Source organism: Balaenoptera physalus, assembly GCF_965194825.1.
Source record: "Balaenoptera physalus genome assembly, chromosome: 6".
Lineage (NCBI taxonomy): Eukaryota > Metazoa > Chordata > Mammalia > Artiodactyla > Balaenopteridae > Balaenoptera > Balaenoptera physalus.
In genome coordinates, this window is record NC_138885.1 from 125,925,021 (window position 1) to 125,943,655 (window position 18,635).

Consider the following 18,635-nt stretch of genomic DNA (forward strand, 5'->3'; position numbering starts at 1 on the left):
AAAAAAATTTTTTAAATTAATTATTTATTTATTTATTTTTAGTTATGGCTATGTTGGGTCTTCGTTTCTGTGCAAGGGCTTTTTCTAGCTGTGGCAAGCGGGGGCCACTCTTCATCGTGGTGCGCGGGCCTCTCACTATCGTGGCCTCTCTTGTTGCGGAGCACAGGCTCCAGACGCTCAGGCTCAGTAGTTGTGGCGCACGGGCTTAGTTGCTCCGCGGCATGTGGGATCCTCCCAGACCAGGGCTCGAACCCGTGTCCCCTGCATTGGCAGGCAGATTCTCAACCACTGCGCCACCAGGGAAGCCCTAAACATCAATTTTTAAAAGGCAGAATATGTGTGCTTTGAACTGATTGATCTATATGGTGGACTGAGAGAGCTGTCAATTGAAATAAACAGCAAATAATCAAGCAACCGCCTGTAGTTTTCAGATTTCTATTCCTTAAGAGTGTTAGGGCTCTGAAGAAAAGACCAATTCTTTAATGTTTTTTCAACTCTGATATTCATCTTGGAAAGCAATTAGCATGAGTTTAGCCTGTGGTCTCTCTGACAGTCATGCACAAGTTAAAACTGGAACAGGGGGGCTTCCCTGGTGGCGCAGTGGTTAAGAACCTGCTTGCCAATGCAGGGGACACGGGTTCAAGCCCTGGTCTGGGAGGAACCCACATGCCGTGGAGCAGCTAAGCCCGTGCACCACAACTACTGAGCCTGCACTCTAGAGCCCACAAGCCACAACTACTGAAGCTCACGTGCCTAGAGCCCATGCTCCGCAACAAGAGAAGCCACCGCAGTGAGAAGCCCATGCACCGCAACTAGAGAGAAAGCCTGCGTGCAGCAATGAAGACCCAACACAGCCAAAAAACAAAAACAAAAACAAAAAAAAACTGGAACAGGATGAATGCTCTCTCTAATGGGGAAGGGATGTTTCTAGAACAATAACCCAGGCAGAGGTAGGGCAACAGCTTCCCCAGACTGAAAATGTAACTAAAAGCTTTGGTGATGGAGCCATATCATGTATCATATGGGTAATCAACAGCGTGAGTTCAACTCTCAGAGAAGGAACATTACGTGAATTTAGCAAAACTCTAAAAATATATTTTTGATAGTAAAGTATAAATATCTATAGGTATATGAGAAGAAGATATCTGTGCATTTTGTCAGAAAGAAAAAAAAACATAGGGAACAAATAGCATTTTGTAGAAATAAAAAAAGCCACTCCCAAAGAAGGTTGACATCACTATTCAGTTGGGAATTGTGATTTGTTTTAGGTTTGTTAGTAGTATATTTTTAATGATTATCTAAGTTTGTACCAGTTCTATGCAAAAAAACCATGAATAGTATCTGCTCCTATTGTGACCACGGGTATTTTATAAAATCCAGAAGCATTAGCTGAGTGTTTATTACGTAAAATAGCCACTGTTCTAGGATCTGTGAGTACAGTGATGAGTAAGGCAGCCTCATATTTGGGGGCTCAAAGGCAAGTACAAGACAGATAAATGGATCATTGCAATAGAATGTGTTATATACAAATAATATGCAGCACAGAGGAGAACTTAATTTTTCTTGGGAGGGTGTGATTTCAGGAAAAACAATCAGAGGCTTTTGGTGGATAGATAAAGTAATCATTGCTTGAGGAGGTAACATTTTGAGCTAGAGCTTGAACCATCAAGAGCTGCTCACCTGGAGGACACAGAAGAAATAAGTCAGCCTTCTAAAAGAAAATCTAAAACACTACGGGATGGAACCTTTGCTGTGAAGGGTTGGAGAAGGTTGAAGAAGCTGCAAAGTAGGGTGGGACCAGATAGCAAGAATCCTGAAGGGCCTTGTGCATTAAACAGAAATGCTTTCAGTCACAGAGTACCAATTAACAGTGGCTAAAGTAATACTGGCTTCTGTTAACTCTCCATAGTGCTGGGTCTGGAGGTAGACAGTTGCAGGAGTCTTGTAACTGTTTAGTGATCTCATTGAGGACCCAGGAACTTTCTGTCCTTCTGACTCTTCTCTTCTGCTACCCTTGGTGGTTGTATTTGTGATCACAAGCTGAGGAGACATTTCTGGGCATCATGCCCCTTCAGACTCTCCCTTTGATCTACTTGGCCAGATCTGGGAAACATCCTCTAGGTCAATCACTGAGTGAAGAGGAATGGCATTTCCATGGGCTTATAGAGGGCCTTTCTTTCCCTTAAATCAAGGGAACTCTGCCTTATACCTGGAAATGAAATCAACAGCCTATTTGCAGGGATGGGGAGGGAGTGTTGCATAAGCAGTGGACAGTTATCTGCCCCATCATGGTTAGGTTTTGAACATTATATGGTGGACTTTTGTAGTCATTTGAATATTTTTTTAAGATAGATATAATATAATTCAGTTTTCATCATGAAAGATCCAATGGTAACTCTAAGGCTTCAAGCATGGGTGACTGGGAGACCATTTACTCAGACAGAGATAGTCAGAATTGTTAATGAGTCCAAGCTTTTACTGCTCACTGCATGACAGGCCAATAAATTGAGAGACAAGGTGTTGGGGCAAGGAATAGTGACTTTATTTGTAAAACCAGCAGACCCAGAAGATGGTGGACTAGCGTTCCAAAGAACCATCTTTCCTGACTTAGAGTTCCAGCTTTTTTTATACTGAAAGGGGAGGGGTTGTGGCTGGTTGTTGGAAACTTCCTGGTGCCAGAATCCTTTGTTCTTGCAGCTGTGCAGATAGGTCTGGTAACAATGTTCCTATAATCCTCCAACAAGACAAATGTTATTTTCTGTTCTGCAACTTTTTACCTTTGTATGAGTGGAAAAGTGTTATCAGAGCCTTGAGAATGGGCTATTTTATTCCAATTTTGAGGGGAATAGGAGAAAAGGCAAAATATTTGTTATATGGGTAGTTTTAATTTTTCTAAAAAGAAAGAGCCTAAAATGTGCCAATTCTATACTAGAAAATAGCGTAGTTCCACTAGCTAAAAAAGGTAGAATTTTGATATTTGAATATAAAGTTCACTCACCTTTGGGGTTTTAAACAAATGGTGTACTCCTTAAAGAATTATCCTCATCAGTGAGATGGCCTTTGTCCAGACTAGGCAAATAACTATGTGAAGACAGCATTTTGGACTTGCTTTTTTGGAACAAAAGAGAGTGAGTCAGTATTTACCCTTTATCCCTGTTCTCTTCACACTTCATTATTGTTCCCTTGACACGGGGCCACTGGACTATGAAATCCCCTTCCTACACTACACTAGAACTGCGACCGATAACCCTCTTCCCTAAACAAGGAGGTACTCAGCTCCACACCTAATGCTCAAGATATAAGAAGGTTCCACCAGTTCCACTTGTAAATCCCCCCTCTCTGCGTCCATCAGCTTTCTGCTTCTGGTTCTTTCTCTCTGTGTTTCACTAACACATACACATAGACACACACACACACACACACACACACACACACATGCACGCATACAAAGGCACACCAACTGCTACCAGTCACAGACTATTTGCTTTAACAAAAGTAGTTTAGCCACTTGAAATGGTTGTTCTTAACAGCTCTTTTGAGGAATGGAGGAAATGCTGAAGTAAAGTGGGTGAGCGTGTCAGGAGATCTCAGTTCTAATTAACAGTGCCGCTGGTTGCTGTGGCACTTTATTCAAGTCACCGTTGTTTAGTAAATCAGAGATTCCCCAGGGGGAGAGTCTTGAAGGTGGTGGAAGACTGGAACCCAAATGCTCATGAGAAAAAATGGAAATTATACCAGCAATATTGTATTAACAAAAAGTTAGATTTCAATTACTAAATCCATCAACAGATAGTTTGCAAGCTTGTATCCATCTCTGTTATAGTTTCTGGGGACAAACACACACACACATACATACACACACTATAGGGTATATAAAACATAAAACATGGTCTCTGCCACTCTACGATATTACTATGCTTCTTTATGACACAAAACTATTGAGCATAAATGAATTAGATTATAATTAAATGTATTATTTTCATTATTATCTACTTTTTACTATACATTAAAATCATTCAGAGAACGAAAATGAGGGCAGGCTAGAAAAAGGATGGAGGGCTTAATGGGAGACATTGAGTCTTTAACCAGGATTGTATCAGGTCTGTTTAAAAATCATTTATTATTATTATTATTATTAATTGTGTAGAAATATAGAGGGAGAACTTTCTACATGGGGTGAGGAAGATGAACAAAGGCTGAGTCAGACCTCTCCTGACTTGGTCCTGCCAGCCCTGCCTGACTGTAAAAGCAATTTTGGAAGTAAACTCAGAGGCCTTGGCTTAACACTATAAATGAGACGATCTTAAAATGACCTCAGTTTCTGTGTATTCAGCCTGGTGTGTTTTTGCTCTCTGAGAATGTCCACCATGGGATGCAAACTGAGATGCCTGGTGACAGGCAGGTAACATCAGTGAGTGAATTAGGAGAGGTGCCTTCTTCAAAACAGATATGTTTTGCTTATACATTGCATACATAGAACTATTCTTTGCTCTCACAAAGGAAAATATTTTCCCCATTTTTCTTGAAACTTGAAGTTCTTTTGGTCTAAGTTATGTATTTCCACATTTGTCAGAAGCATAAACCTGGAGAAATATTTGGGTATTGCAAAGGAAATCTATTGCAAACTGACGAACATCAGGATGGAATGATGGAAATGCAGGTGACCTGGAAAATACCGGAGCATCTCAAGGGGACAGAAGCTACTCAGTACCAGTTGATGCTCGCCATGAGAGAGGGTCACCCCAAATTCCCAGATTTAATTACTGTAACATGAAATCTCTCAATTTTTCAATAGAGCTAAATTTTTTAAAAACATTGAATCAAATAATTTGCTTCCTCTGGCTGAATAAGACATAAAGGATGTCAATTTGCATTTTCTGGTTTGTATGACATATACACACTACTATATTTAAAATAGATAACCAACAAGGACCTACTGTGTAGCACAGGGAACTCTGCTCAATATTCTGTAATAACCTAATGGGAAAAGAATTTGAAAAAGAATAGATATATGTATATGTATAACCGATTCACTTTGCTGTACACCTGACACTAACACAACATTGTAAATCAACTAGTATACAGTATAAAATAAAAACTTAAAAAATAAATAAAAATTCAAAAAATAAATTTAAAAAACAGAAAACAAAACAAAATAGAATAAAATAAAGTAAAATCAAGCAATGACCAGTTGGTGGAGGCATGCATTTGACCCTGAATCACAGAGAGGCTGGGTTACAGCAGAAACAGCAGGTGCCAGTAAATATCTTGCCCCCCTGTTTTTATTTTCTAGAAACTGCAGCTCCTTGAGAAGGCTATGCTGAGAACAGGAGGGGCGAATAGAAAGAGGCATATGACCTGTGATGGTCAAGAAGGGAGGGAGAATTTCTTAATTCTGGAAAAGGTACAGAGGTCTGGCATTCCATGAATAGTAAGGACCAGTGGCCTAATCCTTTCTCAGCATCCTGGCAAAGTGGACCAGTCTCTGACTGGGAGGGAGGACAGTTAAGGTAAAGTTTCCAAGGGGTTTGCAGTGAGGCTGGACTTTCTGCTTTATGGGTCTGAACTCCAGAATATGGCATTTTATACTTCAAGGGGATAGTTATACTTGGAAGACAGACTCCAAGCTTCCCACACTGTTTACCAGTGTGGGATGAAGACGAAAGGTGCCATCTTGTACATTCTGATCTGTAGAACAGTTCTGGGCCTTTTCATGATCCATTGAAGGGAAGCATTTTCCACCACCATTCATGGGTCAGCCCTTCATATCCACGAGGAGTCCTGTGCACACAAGTTCACAGAAGTGGAAAACATATGAATTTAATTTTAGCTGAAGAAAACAGAAATATACCATTTTTTGCACACTGCATTTGTAGAATAATAGAGGAAATTTTATATTAATTGTAAGTGCATGAATAAAGTATAATATAGTCATTGAGCACTGAGGTTTGGGCATCCAGAAGATCTGGATTTAAATCCAGACTCTGTTTTTATTAGTGATGACATCGGGCATGTCACGTCATCACTCTGACCTTCATCCACAAAAGATGGATGATAATAGTACCTAATTCATAGATACTACTGCAAATTAAAGATGAAAATTAAATGAGATAACATATTAACACACTTAACATGGTGTGTGGAATACAATGAATATTAAATAAATACTTGTTATTAGTATGATCCCAGATACCTTTGCACGTATCTTTGCAGGAGAGCTGAGAGACTCACTCATCTGTGGTAATGAAGGAAAGTTTCCTATGAGTAGTGGCATTTGAGCTGGACCTTGAACTGAGCAGAATTTAAACAAAGAAGGTAGCAAGAGAAGTAGAAAGGAGTCATGGGTTGTTTTGCTGGGAATGGTGAGAGCTCCGTCTCCAGCATGACATTTAGCACACCTGCACCCCAAACTACGGTTCATAAGACATTTTCTACGTTAATTCATATTCCAACCATGCCTTTTAAGACTGGAAGGATCACAGAGATGTTAGGGTGTTAGCTAAAGACCTAAGAGTGGATCTCTGGGAAGAAGATTTAGCAGAATGGGGACCATTTAATAAAAGCAGCAGAAAACTAGGATTCAGGAAAGGGAACTGCAATTGAACCTAAGAGACTAGTCTTTGAAAATTGATAATTACCAGTTGATTTATGAAATTCTGAAACATATTTACCATACTTTACTTGATAACCTGGAAGGACTGGCTAACTTTGCTGATAAACCTCCTGGCAACCATAACTCAAAAATATTCATATCCAGGAAGGCTCCCATGTGCACAAGTCGGGCAGCAAGAATGAGAAACAGGCAAGAAGCAGGCATTGGGCAACAGGACTGGGAATTGTGGGACAGTACTTATAACAATAATTCCTGGCAAACCATAATAAATCGATATAGTTTTTCTTTTTTTTTAAGTAAATCATGCTTTACGACAATGTTAATAAATTCACATTTTGGTGCTAATAGCTTGAGGAAATTAGGTAACACGGCTGTGCCCCAGTTCCTCTATCTTTACAGAAAAGATAAAGGAAATCTCACCGTGTAGGTTATTATGAGGATTAAACTCGGAAATGTATAGGAACGTCTGGTACAAATCTGACTTGTAGTAGCTAGTAGACCATGGCTTGTTCATTCTGTTCCCATTCAATTTTACTAGAAAGGTCTCTGATTTTTTTTCTAGGACTAAGACTGAATATTTCCTTTGGAAATCTCAGCGCATTGCAAATATAAGGTCTTCTTTAGTTACACAGAGTATAAATTGGTTATAAGGCCACAACTAGTGCAACAACCTGTGCTTCATTTATTTGTACATTTTCCAACAAAGTTTTTGGGTCAGTGTAAAGGCCATTTTTGGATTCTCTTCAGTTTGCACTTGTGAAATTTGGAGAAAATATCACGTGCAGGCCTTAAAACTTGCTTGCTGCATTATACGTAGCTATCGAAGAGTCATCTTAATTTCTCACAGTGTTTCTTTTCTACTTGGTAGCAATGAATGGATTTAAAACCAGGTTAGCAAGGATATGGGTATCACAGGAAAATACCGATATCCACAAATGTATACATTTCTTTAATAAACACCCAACTTGACATTCATTCATCTATTAATTCAGTCATTCATTCCCTTTGTGTTCATTTAACAAAAGTTGATTCAGCATCTACTCTGTGCCATGCGGGGACTAAGTGCTGGGGGTGCAAAATAAACATGATAGACCAGACCCTCCCCCCTCAAGAGCTCCTGGTCCAGCAGGGAAGACAGAGAATAAAATAACAGAGTCTTATAAATGATATGAGGAGGAAATGCTGGGAACAATCACATGATTTATTCACTGTCTAAAAGGAAGGTAATTCAGACAGGCTTCCTGGAGAAAGTGATATTAAATTTGGTACTAGCATGATGAGTAGGAACTAGGCATGTAAGAGGGGATAGAGTGTTCTCTGCAGCTCACTCACTGAAGTGTGGATGAAAAAGATTTACTTTTAGAACCTGGTTAACAGTAAACATTTTAATATGGCTACATAATTCCCAAACGCTATTCTCTTTTCCCTCTTCCATTTTTTCATGTGGCCTGGCACCTTTGGGATGCTGTAGTTGCAGTAATGTTCCCAATCATTCCCCTCTCCTTGTATCCATGCTCTTTGCAATGTGCTTTAATAGCTCCTTATCAAGAAGTAAGGTCTATTTCCTACCGCTTAAGTCTGGGTTGGCCTTGAGTCTTGCATTGCCGGATAGAGTGAGATGGAAGTAACTGTGTGTCCGTTCTGAGCCTCAGCCTCAAGAGGCCATGAATGCTTATGTTCACTATTTCCAACCCTACCTCCACCACGTAAACAAACTTGAGCTAGCCTGTTGGAGAATGAGATACATACGGAGGAAAACCAAGACTCCTCAGCCTTCAGCCAGCCAACCCCCAAGCATGTGAGAAAACACAGCATGAAAGAGCGGAAACACGCACCTGACCCACAGCTGACCGCGATGCACGAGTGAGCCCAGCCCAGCCCAGAAGAACTACCCAACTGATCTATAGACTGAAGAACAAAACTCAGCGACTGTCTTTCTAACTCACTGAGTTTGGGTGTCGTGTGAAATCATTAACTGATTATAGCTGCCAAGGTCTATTTGAATTTTGCTGGTTTTCCATCAGATGGAAATATTTTATTATTACTATCATTTGACTGAAGCATGCTTATTGAAAAACCAAAAGTCAAAGAAAAGAGTGAAAACCCACCCTCCCGTCTTTTGCTCCATCATCCCACTTTTCAAAGCATCATTTTTAACTCTCATGGTTTTAACTGTTTGGGGCCTGTGGATTGATAGAGACTGTCATTTCTGTTATGCTCATTGTTATAATGCAACAGGAACCACAAGCTAGTCTGGTAGGATTCAGGCCCCAAGGTAATTCAGGCTTCGCTGTAGGATATTGACTAACTTCCTGCTTGGCTCCGCATCGCCGCAGGCAGCTGTGGGCTTCGGCATCTACGACCCTCAAGGCTGTCATTCTGTACCCTCGGCTCAGGCACCAGAACTTGGTTTTCCACATCTGCTCTTCTTCCCAGTTCTAATTGGATGCTGGGTTATTTCCTCGGCCAACGCTGGCCAGATCCAGTTGCTAGGTTCTGCTCACTAATTTCACACTCTAGAGTTTAACTCTCCCTTTCTGAATTCTGGTAGTAAACACATAACAGAATTCTAACGTGGAGAGTCTTTGGAGAATAATGTAAGTCATATCTCCAATCATTCCACTTTGACTTCTCTGCAGAAAACTGTGACTTCTGGCTGCTAGAATTTGTGTTCACCAGAGAAATGGTTTTACTGGTGTTTCTCCTGATACTGGTGATACGGCTTTGAGAAACAATCAGAAAAGGAGAACTTGGTCTGAACCATTTTAAGAAGCCAAAGTGTGTCTTTATGGGGTTTGAATGTAAACCGGCAGGGTATAAAATGCGGCAGGCTAATTACAAAATGATAGGAGGTGATTACTCCCACAGTCCAAGGCAAAAAGCTAGACCACAGAATCAGAATTTGCAAAGGAGGTGATCGAAGTGAATGTTATTGTCCTTAACTGAACTCCCTTCTCTAGCCTAGGAAAGGGGGTAGAGGCTGAGAGGCTAAAAACCAGCTATTAGAGACTCCGAGATAGACTCTGTGTGTGTGTGTGTGTGTGTGTGTGTGTGTGTGTGTGTGTGAGAGAGAGAGAGAGAGAGAGAGAGAGAGAGATGAACCTCCATGCCTCATAGAGGAGGGATGAGAAGTGAGAACTGTCTCCCCCAATGAAAAATCAAGTGAGATAGACTTTCACGGGACCACCTGGAAATCTTGTTATTTGTTTCTAGTCATTGAAGGGACACTGTTAAAAAAAAAGTACAAGAGGTTAGCTGAATAGCCTATGACCACAGAGCAGACAGCTGCTTGGCAAGTCACTCTCCAGCCACTGCCGATGGGTTAAAGATGTGTATAAAGTGTGTTTCCCGTGGACCAGGTAAGGCCATGGAGAGAAACCCATTAGGAGAGAAACGCTGGAGGTGGCTTAGGTCATGTGACTGCCAGGAACGGCAAGGAGTCTGCAGGACATGGCTCAAGGTCCACCCACAGGATGCCCAGTGGGCAAAGAGCCAGGAGATCTTCAGGTGAGAGACAGCTAACCATGAGGGCCCCTCAGGGTATACCTGAAAACACCCCAAGAAGAGAGTATTAACCTCTCTTTCCTTCCCTGCTACACCAGAGTGTGAGACACGCCGGCTCACGCTAGTGCCAGGCAAGAAGACCTTTCCTGCCCCCTCACCTCTCCTCCTTCCTTCTACCTCAGCCCTTGTGAGGGCAGACTTGGTGGGGATCAAGCTGGGGGCAGCGGGGTAAGAACCTGGAGACAGGCAAAGAGAGAGGGGCCGCCTCCTCTGTGTGCCAGGAGCAGCCCTGAATGGGCCAGGAGAGAAGTGTTTCCTTGAAATAAATTTCAAAATTGTAATTAGTGCAAGGAGCTAAGCATTTAAATTATTACTTCAATAAGACATTTTTGTGACTTGAAGAAACCAGAGGATTTTAAGGTTCTTTATGTTCAAATTAACAGTTAAATAAATACACAGGCAAAATAAAATCTGATGGAATTACAAAGTTTGCTCTAAGATTATTGCAAATTATATTTAGCCTGAATTATGGAATTGAATTTTATCACCTTTGTTGGTTATCCATTTAAAATAATGCCTTATATTTATATACCATGTGTTAGCTTTTAAAATAAGTTCTATTTCATTTGATCTTCACAAAAACCTGTGCATCTGTGGGCTGGTGTTATGATCTGATTATTTATGTGACCAAACAGCTGCTCAAGAGGAACCAAACAGCCCAGACTCATTGGTAAGTAGTAGCTTCAAATCAGGAAAGGGATTTCAGGTTCCTGACCTGTAGTACAGATCTCTTCCCATGATTGAATTAGGTTGAGTTTCCCTTTTTCCACCTCCATGCTCAGAAATTCATTCATCTGTCCATTCATTTATGCTTCTGTTTTTTCCAATATAAAATTATCAGGCACTGAGCACATGCCAGTGGAGGAGATTGCTATTAATCACAAAAGCTAAAAGTATAACTACAATCTGTAACAGAATCTACCAAGGAAAATGACACCGCACTCCCTCTGAAGTATGTTACACAGCCTCCTAATTTCTGGGGAACTGAGATCCCAGATGACTTAGAAGAAGGAACAATCCAGGGAGGACCCAGGAGGTATGATGACCCTGGGACTTGAGGGCACATGTGGGAGAAGAAGTCTGACAGAGCCAAGCTGAGCTGGCTGCATCAGTGATTCGAGTCTTACCTAAAAGTGCCAGGAAGCCACTTATGGATTTTAAATTCCCGGGATTTTAAACTCAGGGATCAGGTTTACAAAGTCAGCTAATACCTTATCATCCTAAACCAAGGGAAACAGAATTATGAAGATAAATATGCTGCCCCAAATAACCTGCCTCATACATTCAAAGAAGTGTTTGCTGTCTAGCCCATGAAATTTCTCTGTTCTTGTAACTAACTGAGAGTTGTTTATAACTGATTGTTTTGATATATCTAAAAATTAATTCTAGAGCACCTGAGCAACCGTGTCACACATGTGCTTTTTTTCCCTAATAAAATAGCAACATTATACGTGCTTGCCTTTCTTTGGTTCAGCCATTTACTCATCCAGCAGACTTGTAAGAACACCTGTCTTGAACAGCACCCTCTAAGGTGATGACAGATGACCTCTGCCTTCAAGGAGCCTATGCTCTCCTGTGATGGTGCTTGATTTTTTACTGTGAGAGGACATCATTGTCCCTGATTCAGAAAGAAAGGAGACTGGACTTTGTTTTCCTGTGGTTTGTAAGGTTTTTTCTAAAGTATTTATATTCCTTTTCTCATTTTTTCCTAGCAAGATGATTGGTTAAAGCTATGAGAACAGTTCTGGAGTCAAGGAATTTGGTGATATTAACTGGTGTGTGTGTGTGTGTGTGTGTGTGTGTGTGTGTGTGTGTGTGTGTTTATCTATAGATACTTATGGATTTTAAGCTTGGGTCTTATGTGGTCCGATCTGCAGTCAGCTAATTTATAATACTCTGCACATAACTATATGTGTGAGTACACACACACATACACACACACACACACACACACACACACACACACACACAGAGTCCCTTAAACCTGATTTCTACTAAACACATGCATAGACCATGACGTCCTATACTATACAGATACCCTGAAAGCTGCTGGAAAAAAATACAACTTGATAGTAATTTCATTCTTGTTAGAGAAATTCTGAATTTCCACCTACTCTCTGTTTGATTCTCTTGGGAAAAAATAATTAACCAGGCATAAACAATTCAGATAATGCAAAAGGTACCTTCACCTTACTTGCCTCTCAGTAGATTAATCCTGTTTGAGAATCATGATGACAATATGCTTGAGTTCTGACTGTAGGGCCAGCTCCTCGTATCTTTCACTGAAGGGACATGACCCTGCCCTGTGCCCTCTCCAGGAGGAGTGGGCTCTGACATTGCTCCTGGCTGGCAGTTGTTGGCTTTCTTTGGAAAGGGCCTATGGGTACAGCACACCACCACTATTCACAGAGAATGTCCTTTCTGTTTCTGTGAAAAGCCATGGAAGACATTACAGAAAAGAAGGCTCTGTCTGACTTATGCTGGGCATATATGGAGACTAAGTCATTCAACTAAAGTTTGGTCAGTGATGTATTTGCTGGACTCTTGGGAAAGATGAAGCAATGGAGGAAAACATTTTTTTTTTTAATTAGAAATATACAAATCATTTATCTTTTACACTGGCTTCATTCTTTAAAATATGGTTTAAAATAATTCATTTAATAAATACTGCATGAGTCCTCATCAGGGATTAGTTATCATGTTACTCAGGGGAAATACAGTGGGGAATGAGATGGCCACGGCTCCCATCCTCAAAAAGCACGCGGTTTAGTAAAGAAGAGAATGGGAGGAAGGGAGAAGGAAGGAACAAGTGCGCCAGGCAGAGTGAGTGGCGTGATTAAAATCCTAGAGTAAGAGAACTCATGGGGCTTTAGGAGAATTTAATGCAGTGTGACAGGTGCAAGACTGCAGGTGAGGCTGGCTCTGTAAGCTGAGCCGTGGGTACCATCGTGAGGAAGCAGTTTAGAATTCATTATAAGCAGGGGAGCTAAAAGATCATATTTGCCTTTAAATAATAAAATAATAAAAATAGCTAACATTTCTTGAGGTCTTATGACATGCTGGCCACTGCGGTGAAATCTACACTTAGTATCTTATTTAATTCTTACAATAATTTTACAAAGTAGCTACCTTTATTTCTCCCATTTTACCTGTGAACAAATGAAAGCTTAGTGAGGTCAAGAAAACTGTCCATGGTCATTCAGCTAGTCAGTGATGAGAGCTTAGCAGCTCTCATGAAAAGATAATACCTCTCTCCCAAGAGCTCCAGAAGTATGAAGGCAACTCTCATTGGCTGACTTGGGCCACATGTTCAATCCTGAGCCAGTCGGTGAAGCCAAGGGGATAGAATGATTGATTGGACAGGTCTGACTCACATGGCCACTTCTGAGCTGAAGTTGGGGTCAGCCCCTAGTATGGAACCATGAAAATTGAGATTACTGGTGATATTGTTCTCCAGTGGAAATTCAAACTACTATTCCAGAAAAAAGAGTAAATGGATTCTGGACAGGTGAAAATGACAGATGACCATTACACCTCCTAAATTTTATTTTTAAATAATTTTTATTATGTTTAACCATTTACTACCAAAACTTTCACCAACAATTTTAGAAAATTTTAGCAAATAGCAAACTTGAGTTATGCATAATCCTACCTACATTGTTACAAAAATAAAGCACAGAAGTTACTCATTTCTTCTGGATCTCTCCATGTGTTATTAAACTTTTTTTGGAAATAAGTATCTAAATAAGTAATAAAGCACAAAAAGCAGACCAAGAAGGAAGAGCAAAAGCAGTGATCTTAGTAAACTAGCTCATGATCAATCAAGAATATTTTTGAGGTCATTTCAATGATTCCAACAGATTTAATTTATGAACACCTAAGAATCAGTGAACTTTAGACATTGCTTCTCATTATAAGTGATGAAAAAGTACCCTGAGAATCTGCACGGTTTCCCTCAGGTCTCACAGGCAGGTAATAGCTTTTCTTGGGCATTGCTGTTGAGATTTTTCTAGGGCAGCATTTTACAACTGGTGGTTCCAAAATCCTCTGGAGTTTTCAAAGGTTTTCCCATGTTTCTTGTGCTTCAACATGATATTTTCTTCTGTTTCAGTTTTTGTTTTTCAAATACTCAATTGGCAAATTAATTGGATAAAAAGTTACCCTTTTAAGAAAACTTTGGGGGCTCAGCGTCCATAGAAAGCAACAGTTCTTAAACTCTTAAGTCCCAGAACCCTTTATGTTCTTAAAAGTTATTGAGAACCCAAAGAGCTTTCCTTTATTTGGGTTAGGTCTAACAATATTTCTCATGTTAGAAATTAAAATTGAGAGTTAAAAATTATCTATTCATTAAAAATGATAAACCCATTATATGTTAACATAAATAACATTTTTTTTCATGAAAAATGACTCTATTTTCCAGAATTGTAACGAATGGTTACCAGATTGACATTGTTTTACATTTTTATAAATCTCTTTGATGTCTGACTCAGTAGAGCATAGATTCTCATCTGCTTTGGATGCAATCTGTTGTGATATGTTGCTTTGGTTAAAATGTATAAAAGGAATCTGGCCTTATACAGGTGCATAGTTCAAAGGGGAGGAATATTTTAATAGCCTTTTCATATAATTGTGGATATTCTTCTTTAATACTTTCCCCAAACTCAACAAACAACAGTTTGGTAAGTGTTAGTTACATATCAATAAGCTCATCATGCTCTGTTACATTAAAATCCATTGGTCTATCTTGGACTTTAAGTGTATTTTTACCCATGAATGTTTTTTTTTTTTTTTTTTGTAGACAAATCATATATTTTCTTTAAAAAAAAAGCATGATCACTTATAAAATGGCAAAAGTAAAAATGTGCTTACATTTTATGATTATTAAATTATATAATAAACACTAAAATACAATATTTAGCAACATGTTAGTCTAAATTATTATTTTTACTTCAACTTGCTTCTCCATGTCACAGAAAAAAATGTGATAAAATAAAATGATTAAAATTACTAAGGAGGTTTTCAAGGTTATATATGTTTTTCTGGGAAAAAAAATCATAAGACGAAAGAGATTGGGGAGCTTTGATCTAGAGAACTGTTTGTTCCTTATCTATAACAGCATTCTTTATGATCTGGAAAATTGCTTTTTAAAAGTCTAAACAAAGTCTTAATGTTTATCACACGAATTAGTCTATTCAAAGAAATCTGTTAGTCACAAATTATTTCCCTTTGCAAAATCCCTCCTGCCTTTCTACCATGAGAATATACTTAATAAGATATAATTTTCTTGAGCCTGCCAGGTGACTCCCACTCAGGCAGTCCACCTGTCCTCTGGCACAGTAATCATGTGTCATAATCAGCTGTTTTACCAAAAAGAATGGTTAGTGCTCTTCTATTTTGATTTGTCCATTGGATCCAGGGAATCCCATATATTTTCTGCTATTTACTTTATTCCAAGGCTGAAATCTATATCCCTAATCCCACAAGGCAAATACTTGCCAATTATCATTATCAACAAGAAATAGGAAATGTGGGTGACTTACTTTAAAACCCTCATCACTGTGGAGAGGAAATAAAACAGTTCAAAGCATATAGTATACTGCAGTTGGTCAATGACACCAAATACTGTTGTGTATTTAAATGCCTTTGGCCTGATTGCATTAAGAAACTATTTTTTTAATTTACTTTTTATTTTTATTATTTATTTTTTGGCTGTGTTGGGTTTTCGTTGCTGCGCGGGCTTTCTCTAGTTGTGGCGAGGGGGGGGGGCTACTTCTTGTTGCAGAGCACGGGCTCTAGGCTTAAGGGCTCTAGAGCGCAGGCTCAGTAGTTGTGGCGCACGGGCTTAGTTGCTCCGTGGCATGTGGGATCTTCCCGGATCAGGGCTTGAACCCGTGTGCCCTGCATTGGCAGGCGGATTCTTAACCGCTGTGCCATCAGGGAAGTCCAAAAGACTATTTTTAAAGTGGGAAACTTCCCCAAAATAGTGAGGATGAAACAAGGAAGTGAGTACTTCTACTGTCCTTTCTGAGCAGTTTGTTTGAGATGATAATCAAATGAGGTCACTGATTCTCCAAACATTCTTTTGCTTTTAATACATTTCATAAAATTTATGATTGGTTTCAGAGTCGTTTACTCTTTAGGTCATTTTTTTTGGCTCATCTAATATCTTAGTTGTACCTTTACATACATCGTGAGTTTTCTTATTTGCACTTAATCTTTCTAAACATATTTGTAAAAATGTAAATGTTGGATCACTTGCTGATAGGTACCAATATCTCTATTAGAAAATATTCATTCAAATTATTAGACTAACACAAGAAATGCAACTGGTCTTCCCATCTCCAACTCTTTGTGAGACTACTACACCCCACCTCTAAGTGTCTAGACTACCTTATATCTACTACACTTGAGAGCCCTTCAAATGTTACTAGGTCTTAGCAGTTGCACAAATCCTACTCCAAGAGACTTAATGTAAATGTCCCTATCACAATTCAAATAGCATTCAAATGTGTAAAATGATCAACTTAAAAGGAAAAATGACTCCCACCCTTTCATTCAATGTGAGTTCTCACCTATTTCAACCATCATTACAATTGTATTCAAGAAGGTGAGGAAGATTATAAAGTTTCTGAAGAGAGGACCTGTTTTCTCTTAAGAAAACATACAGAGTGGAGTTTTTTTCTGGTTTAGGCAGGTGACATAATTAGGGCAAGAATAGACCCGGTGAGAATGAGAAGAAAATGGAGTTTGGGAAGGGAAAAATAAGTCAATAGGCAGATGATGAGGCAAGAGAGACCGTAAAGCCATGGGATAAAAATGAGTGGCATGAAAGGATACACTCAAGGACCCATCCAGCCCACAAGGAAAGAGGGGGACTCTCGCTGCAGCGCACTCGAAGCGTTCTCGTCAGTCTCTGGGCGTGTGTAATCCGTTCTGCATGACGAGGCTTCATGGAGAAGCGCACAAGCTGGTGTTGATCTCCCAACATGTTTCTTCTGACAGGAAGGATCAAGTATCTCTCGAATAGTGTGCCGTGGCACAGCTTGGCTCAAGCCGTGCAGATGCTCGAGGAGAGAGAAAGTATCAATGAGTCGGGAACGAATGGCATCAGCCCGGGCAGTTGCATGTGTCCTACTGGGTGATAAGTGGCCATGTCTTAGCCCAGGCTCTCTTCCGCCCGCTCAGCCCTGACTTCGCTCCTCCGCCTGCGGCTCTGACACCCCGCTGAGCTCGGCTCTCCCCACGCGGGCGAGCTCGGGGTCGGCTTCCAGCGCCGCAGCGCCGCATGTCCAGCTCCGCCAGGTCCCGCCCGCTCCCGGCTTCCGGCTCGCCCCGGGCCCACCCCCTCCCCCATGAATGATTTATAACACAGTGCTTTTAGAAAATATCGGTTCACTAAGTCATGCAAATCTTCCATATGTTGACACATTTTGTTATAAAAATCAATACAACACATTCATTAATATTGCCACTGATCTCCTAAGAAAAGTCTTTAAGTATTAGAGTGCTGTCAAGCTCACAGTGGTAAATACAAGTGTTTCAAAATTTTATTATATGCTTGAAAGCTCGAATGTATCATTGTCAACAAATACTGCCAGTTGTCTTCCTTAAATCAATAAGCTCACTTCATTCAGTTTTTGAGAAGGTGTCTGCCAAATATGCAAGTCTGTGTGGCAGTGAAAAATGCCTACTTACTAGTACAGTTTGGTGCTATTGCTTTGATGTGCTAAGGTATCAGCAGATTTATCCAGCCTTGTTTTGGGACTTTCAGTGCGTCTGTCAACACAGTGGAAAAACAAATACTGTCTTAGTATTTTTATGAAAATAGTTTTTACCTCAGGTCACCACCTCCCAAAAGAGTCTTAGAGCCCTCCAGAAGTTCTGCTATAGAATGAATGAACATGGCCATTACTGGAGATCAGATTGAAGTCGCCGTCCATGTATAGTCTCATATTGATCTTATCCCAAGACACGTATTGCTTAGTTTATGTCTATAACAGACAGTGGTTCAAGGCAGAATCATAAGAACTATAGCTATTGTAATAGAACATGCTACAAGGACCATACACAATTTCAATATCTGGTCACATTTTGTCTCAGGATGTTTGCTCTTCAACAAACCACAAAGCCAATTGTATGAAGAGGAAATATCATTAGTGTTATGTCCGATTTTGGGCGTCATTTACATTAATAAGGTGAGTGATATAAAAATTTTGTCTGGCATTTCTTTCCTTTTATTTTGTTATTTAGGAGTAAAATGTCACATATTTTAAACACATGTTAACTTATTTTTGCCATGTATCCATTCCTAATATCAGGGGATGAAAGAGTTTTGTTCTATTTTTTGTTTGTTTATTCTATTTTTGACACCATAACATGAAGTTAAATTTTTATCCCCATGGTAATATACATTTGATCCTGATACAAATCATATGCCTTTTTCTGTATATTATGGCAG

At 39.8% G+C, this 18,635-nt stretch overlaps 1 protein-coding gene across 4 annotated transcripts in view; it reads left to right on the forward strand.

Moving 5' to 3' along the window:
- Positions 1-18,635, forward strand: part of NYAP2 (neuronal tyrosine-phosphorylated phosphoinositide-3-kinase adaptor 2) — a 269,911-nt gene that overhangs the window by 192,518 nt on the left and 58,758 nt on the right. The gene's annotated exons all lie outside the window — the stretch shown is intronic.